The sequence below is a fragment of the Camelus ferus genome, chromosome 4 (assembly GCF_009834535.1).
Source record: "Camelus ferus isolate YT-003-E chromosome 4, BCGSAC_Cfer_1.0, whole genome shotgun sequence".
Lineage (NCBI taxonomy): Eukaryota > Metazoa > Chordata > Mammalia > Artiodactyla > Camelidae > Camelus > Camelus ferus.
This window is the reverse complement of record NC_045699.1, coordinates 52,931,354-52,937,972: the sequence shown is the minus strand read 5'-3', so window position 1 is coordinate 52,937,972 and position 6,619 is coordinate 52,931,354. Positions and strand designations below refer to the sequence as shown.

At 44.9% G+C, this 6,619-nt stretch overlaps 1 long non-coding RNA gene across 1 annotated transcript; it reads right to left on the bottom strand.

The window, feature by feature from the left end:
- Positions 1-536: 536 nt before the first annotated feature.
- On the bottom strand, positions 537-5,440 carry LOC116663217. The gene is made up of 3 exons (XR_004319392.1): positions 5,136-5,440; positions 4,571-4,767; positions 537-915 (listed from the first exon to the last, which is right to left on the bottom strand). It is a non-coding gene; the product is annotated as an uncharacterized LOC116663217 (long non-coding RNA).
- Between the last annotated feature and the right edge of the window lie 1,179 nt (positions 5,441-6,619).

Here is a 6,619-nt window from a genome sequence, read left to right as displayed (position 1 = left end):
CATCTGGAAACAGCCTCATTCCCACATTCAAAAGCTTCCTTTTAGTGAGCAGGGGACACCTTCCAAATGCAGCCCTCCCTGACTCAGTGTCTGAGCCACCACTTTCTGGAGGGGAAGGAAAATAGCTCTTCCCTCAGACCTCCTTGTCCAATCTTCCCTGTCCTTCGGCTTCTCACTTCCAAGTTAGATTATTGCTTAGAATTTAGACTCAAAAAATTTATTTGCAATTTTTGTGTTATCTCTATCTATTGCTATAGTCTTAGGATTTTTCTCAAGATACAACTCTCAGCTCCTGTCCCTCAAAACTTTATTGTCATGGTGGTGTTGTCTTCGCCTTGTCTCCATTTCATCCATTATCCAAAGGAGTTCTCCACCCACTCAGCCATACTGAGCCAGTGACTTTTCATGTCCCACCATCGTCATTTCTAGAGATTCCTGCTGCATAACCTTTATATTTACACTTGAAAAAGAACTCTGAGATTTATCCCAGAAAGGAGAGTTCAAAGAACATAGACCAGTGATTGCTTCAGCCCATCTCATCAATTGTCATTTATTCATTATTCATTCGTTCATTTAGCCAACACTAGTCTGAGGTCTGCATTGTGCCAGGCTCCCGACAGGGCAGTGCTACGTTAGTGGAAATGAATCAGACCAGCTCCTGTCCTCAGGGAGCTCATGGAATGAGAGAGAAAACCCCGGTAAGAGCAGCCATCCAGGACTGGGTTGGGAAGGGAGGGAAGAGAGGTGGAGTCGCCTGAGGGAGGCAGAGAATACTTCAAAGAGGTATAAAGCTAAGACCCCTCCCACTCTATCCTCTTAAAACTCACCTCATCCCTTTTGGTAACTTCATGTATGCCTTTTTCTTCTCTTCCTCTTCATCCAGTTCCCTTTTGCATCTGGCATCTTTGGCTTTCCCTGAAGCAACAAGATCCCCTAAAATTCCACCCTAAATCCCTCAGCTCCCCACTCCCATTTTTATTTTTTGTGGAATTAGAATATTTCAGCCATCTCCTGAAACGACCTCGTCTGTTGTTACCTAATTAGAATATCTGGACTATGTAGAATCCGTAGGTGTATGTTACAAACAGAAATAAAAATAATCACCATTAAATTGTCAAAAGATCATGGTTGAAGTTCTGAATCCAGCTTTAGCTCCATAGCCTGAGGCAAGAGATTTAACTTCTCTAAGCTTTAATTTATTCCTTTGTAAAAGAGGAGAAATCATGTCAAATTCACTGGAACATACCCAGGAGACTATAAAGGAGACAAATTTCTCTATGAATGTTTGTTACTATGGAGGTTATTATTATACAAATACCTTAAAAGGAATCTACTCTGAACAGTTTTAGATGTCCTTAACTTATCATAGTAGCCCTTGATGTCGTGATCCCATAGAATTCTCTAAAAGAAAATATGTCCGTCATGTGTTACCGGATTTTTGTTTGTGATCATATAGATTAGTGGGCTCACAATCTTCCCTCACTGATCCTCATCCAAGCTCTGGAAATGGCCTCAGTGAGAAGCAGATTGTCTTCCTTATTGGAAGGGAAGATGAAAGATCTTGGATCGTTGAATCTCCTCCTCCTCTTTCTTTAGTGCTTCCAACCTTTTTATATACTCTATTGTGGTTCCTTCACCTGTCAATCCTGGTTCACCGAGAGGCTAAGGATTTATTCATGGAGGATAGATAAGACTCATAAGAGATTAGTTATATGTCCCACGATGGCCCCAAAATGGCACCAGGGTGGTATGAAGAAGCCAGTGGTGCACCAGTGATGGGAAACCCATTTCTCAGACCCTGCTGTTACCAATGGAGCCTGTCTTGTACGAACAATGATCAGCCATGACTTTGCTTCTTCTTGGAAGCCACTTGTTACATAAAAAGAATCCTGTGCCAAATTGAAGACATCATTTCTAGTTCCAGCTCCATTAATATCTCCCTGTGTCACTTATGGTGAGTCATTATCACTCTCTGAGCCTTCAAGTCACTTAAACTCCAATAGTCTGGGATGTTATACTGCATTTCTTTGCTACACCCTTGAAAATAATCCTGAAGCACTTTATGCCCTGCTCTTCCTCTCAGCTCTGAGTGTGTTATATACCTGAGTTGGATTGCCAAAGCCATAGCCTGACATTCCCAAGCAGAGCTGATGTGAGTTTGTGACTCCTGCTCATGGTGTTAGGGGGGCATAAAGAGGTTTGTGTTGGTACACAGGCTAGATCTGCATGTTAAACTGCTGCCAGAGACAATGTAGATGGTAAATTATTCCTCCACCAGCCCAGGTTTCCATTTCACTCTCATTAGAACAAGACCCAGGACACCTGGAAGGCCACATTAAGAATTTATTTGGTTGGTAGTCTAGGAAGGCAGTATAAAAAGGGCATGGTGAAGGGCTCAGACTTTGAAGTCAGATAAAACTGAATTTATCTCTGTTCTTTCTAACTGTATGACCTTGGGAAGATAATTTAACCTCTCTGACTCTCAGTCTCCCATTTCGAGTGTTGTGACAATTAATCAATGGTGAATGTTGTTTAGGGCATCACCTATTACATCAAAGCATAATTATAGCTTAAAAAATGAATTGTAGCTTCTTATAGTAATTCCCCTCCAGAGTATAGTATGGAAAGGGGAAAAAAAACTTCACCCTGGAGAAACCTGATGGATGCTATCTCAGCAAGGCGATCAAGGTCAACATCATCATCGATAAATCTTACTGATACTGTGCACCCTTGATGTGATGTGACGACATGATGTGACACTTTACATCTGTGAGGTCCTCCTCTTGACAACCCGTAAGCCCAGTCCAGTCATGAGAAAAACATTAAATTCCAATATGAGGGCATTCTGTAAAATACCTGAGCAGCGTTCCTCAAAACCGCCAAGGTCATCAAAAGCAAAGCAAGTCTAGGACTGTCACAGTCAAGAGGAGCCCAAGCAAGGGTGGGAGGATGAGTGAAATGGTGGGGACAGATGAAGAGGTACAGACTTCCAGTTATAAAATAAACGAGTCACAGGGATGACATGTACGACATGGGAAATATGGTCAATAGTATTGTCATAACTTTGCATAGTGACAGATGGTGACTAGACTTATCATGGTCACCCTTTTGTAAGGTATAGAAGTGTAGAATCACTGTGTGTGCGCCAGAAACTAACATAGTGTCATAGCTCATTTATACTTCAGTTACAAAAAAAAGGACATGTCATCGCAGTGTTCTAATAGGGTCTGCAGGGAACAATATTCACATTATTATAATGATGCAAACACTAATTATTGATGCAATTAAAATATGATAAAATTGGAAAGAGAAGATGAGGGAGGAGAGGGGAAGGTACTAAATCTTCACCTATAACATTTATAAATTCAAAAATTGCTTTTTTCTTTTCTTTTTATCATGTCTGTATGAGATGATATACGTTGATTAAACTCATGGTAATCATTTCACAGTATATGTAAATCGAACCATCATGCTGTACATCTTAAATTGAGATTAAATCATTTGAAAGGGAAAAAAAAAAAAAAGAGGAGCCAAGGAGGCATGATGACTAAAGGCAATGTGCTGTCCTAGTTGGGATCTTGGAACAACAGCAGAAAAAAAAAAAAAAAGGTAAAAACCAAGGAAATGTGAGCAGAACATGGGTTTTAGTCAATAATAATGATGCATCATTATTGGTTCAGTAAATTAGAACCAATGTGCCATATACTGTAAGATGTTAATAAGAAAGAAAACTGGGTGCAGAGTAAATGGAAGCTCTGTACTATCTTCTTAATTTTCCTGTAAGCCTAAAACTGTCCTAAAAAGTAAACTGTATTTTTTTAAATGGATTATAATAGCCATTTTCTGTGGACTCACTGAATGAACACACTTGTGTGAAGTCCATGTTCAGCGCTAGGCCCCGTGCAGGGGGAGGTTACAGATATTTTACAAGGGATGGTCCTGGCCTCCCAGAGAGCTTAAAGCCTCGTGGGACATCAGCCAAGTACTCAGACATTCTGTTCCCTCTTTTACATGTTGCAGCAGAGACGGGAACACTGGCCACGTGGAAGGAAACTAGGCCGTGCTTCCACTGGAAGGCTCTGTACTTGGCCTTGAAGAACTACATGGAGTCACTAGGTAGAGAAGGGGCTGGCCACATTCTGGGCCGGGGGAGCTGTGGGACTGAGAAGTGGGAGGGCAGTGGGAGGGGACTGTGGCAGGAGTGGAGTGTATGGAGAGAGGTGAGGCCAGAAAAGTCAGAACATATTTATTTCATAAGTATATTTGAGCACCTACTACGTGCCAGCGATGTGCTAGGAGCTGTGTAAAGGTGAGAGGGACAGGTGTGGACTTGGTCCCTGCCCTCCAGAAGTGCGAATAGGACAAGTCATCCCAAATGATGGCATATTTAGAAATTGTCCGTCGACATGAAAGGATCCATGTGGAATGAATAGCGAATACGTGTCCATGTGTATGTGGGGAGGGTGTGGGGGGGTGCGGCGTAAATTAGATGCTATATTACTTCCCAGGGCTGCTGTAACAAATTACCCCAAAGTTGGTGACATAAAAACAAAGAAACGGATTCTCTCACACTTCTAGAGGCCAGATGCCTGAAATCCAGGTGTCAGCAGGGCCGTGCTCCCTCCGAAGGCTCCAGGGGAGAGTGGTTCCTTGCCTCGTCCATCTTCTGGTGGCTGTCAGCTTCCTCAGCCAGGGCTGCTCACCCTCGTCTCTGCCTCCATCTGCACATCAGTTTCTCCCTTCATGTCTCTGCATTCTCCCCTCTTCCTAGAAGGATACCTGTCATTGGATTTAAGCCTCACTTTGAAAACCCTAAGCTTAATTATACCTGCAGAGGCCCTTTTCCCAAATAAGGTCACCTTCACAGTTTCCAGGTATTGGGACATGAACATATCTCTTTTTTTTGGGGGGGGGGTCACTATTCAACCCATTTAAGTGGCCAAAGAAAGACTTTGAGATGGGGACATTTATGTGGAAAAGACTGACTTGCAAAGAACAAGGAAGAGTATTCCAGGTAAAAAGAACAACTCGCCCAGAGGCCCTGAAGCAGAAAAAAGCTGTGTATGTCTGAGGAGCTGAAAAGACATGAGCGGAGCTGGAACCTGGTGGGCAAGGGGGAGAGAAGCCATGAATACCTCGGGGAGTGGCTGGCAGAAGGGTCCTGAGTCACAGACGGTCAGGCTGGAAGACATCTCAGGACGACCTGACCTGCCTCCAGTCTCCTTCTCAGCCCAGAGCTCTCCTTTTCACCCACTCCCTGCTCTGGAAGGCTTCTGCTCAGCATGCTACAAGAGCTCCTGGGCCTTGTTCAAGTGGCAACCACGCTGCAGGAAGAGGCCCTTTGTTTGCATCCACTTCAGTGTCATCCAGCCAGAGTGGCGGCAGCTTTATAGTGCCACAGTGAGCCTGGGTCTCAATGCCAACTTCCAGTTTCGATGCAACATGCCCCATCAGGCCCCACTGTGAGCTGCTGGCTTCTTTGAACAAGCCCTACCCGGTTTTGTTTCAAGCCACACAGGCAGCTGCGGGGCTGGTGCCTGAGCTTCCGCCTGAAGTCTGGGAGCTGAGGTTGAATCCCATCTCGGGCTCTTACTAGCCACACGGCCTTGGGAAAGTCAGTTAGCCCCTCACAGCTCAGTTTCCTCATCTGTAAAATGAAAACAAAAAAGTCCAATCTCACAGCAAGGTTGTGAGACTCAAATAAAATGATGTTTGAAACGTTCTGTGAATTCAAGTGTTTTACATGCCAAAGGAGGTGTTAGCAATGGGCGCTCTCTCATCTTCTCAGAGGCAGGGGATGCTCAGGGCCCACCTCATCCCATCATATGCCTGTATACTCTGCGCTGATGGCTGCACGTCACTGTCTGTCACTCCCCGAGGCGTTGACATGCACCATGTCCCATTGAGATATCACTGTGGAACAAGCTCCCCCAATGGAAAGAAACAAAACTCAAATTCACGTCCCAGTAAAAAGCAGCCTCCCTTTGAAGCTTGACCCTGTTGAAAACCCACTGAACTGAACACAGAGGAAAAGGAGAAGGAGGGAGGGAAATGAAGTAATTAATCAGCATTTTGTCTAACCCAATTTGGTTTTAAAGGACATTCATCAAGACTAACATACCTGTCCGGGCCAATCCTGGAAGCCCTGTGAGTGGCCACGTGGACTTGACCTCCTGCTTGTCTGCTGTCCACTCATTTGCAAAGTGGTTTCAAAGAAGGTAACAGTTTGTGGTAATGGGAACCATATGGGCGGGTGGCTGCTGTCAGTAAAAATAGCCGACACGGCCCACGTGGCCAGACACAACGTCGAGCTAAGAGCAGGAAGACAAAAGCCGCGTGAAGGAAGGAGAAAAGTTGTTTCAGAAGGCTAGGGACGGGAGCCCGCCTGACAGGGAAGGAGGTGTCAGGGGCTGGGACGTGAAGCCAAGGGACTCGTCAAAGACAGAGATGTTTGCATGAAACACCAGCCCTCCCCAGCCTGGTTTTCTACACTCTGGTGCCCCAGCTGAGAGGGGACAGAGGAGGTTCTGTCTGGGAAGAGAGCCAAGGCTCAGCCCGCGGACAGCGCTCTGTAGGCTGTGCTCTGGGGCACGAATCCTCTCTTACCCAACCATCCTGC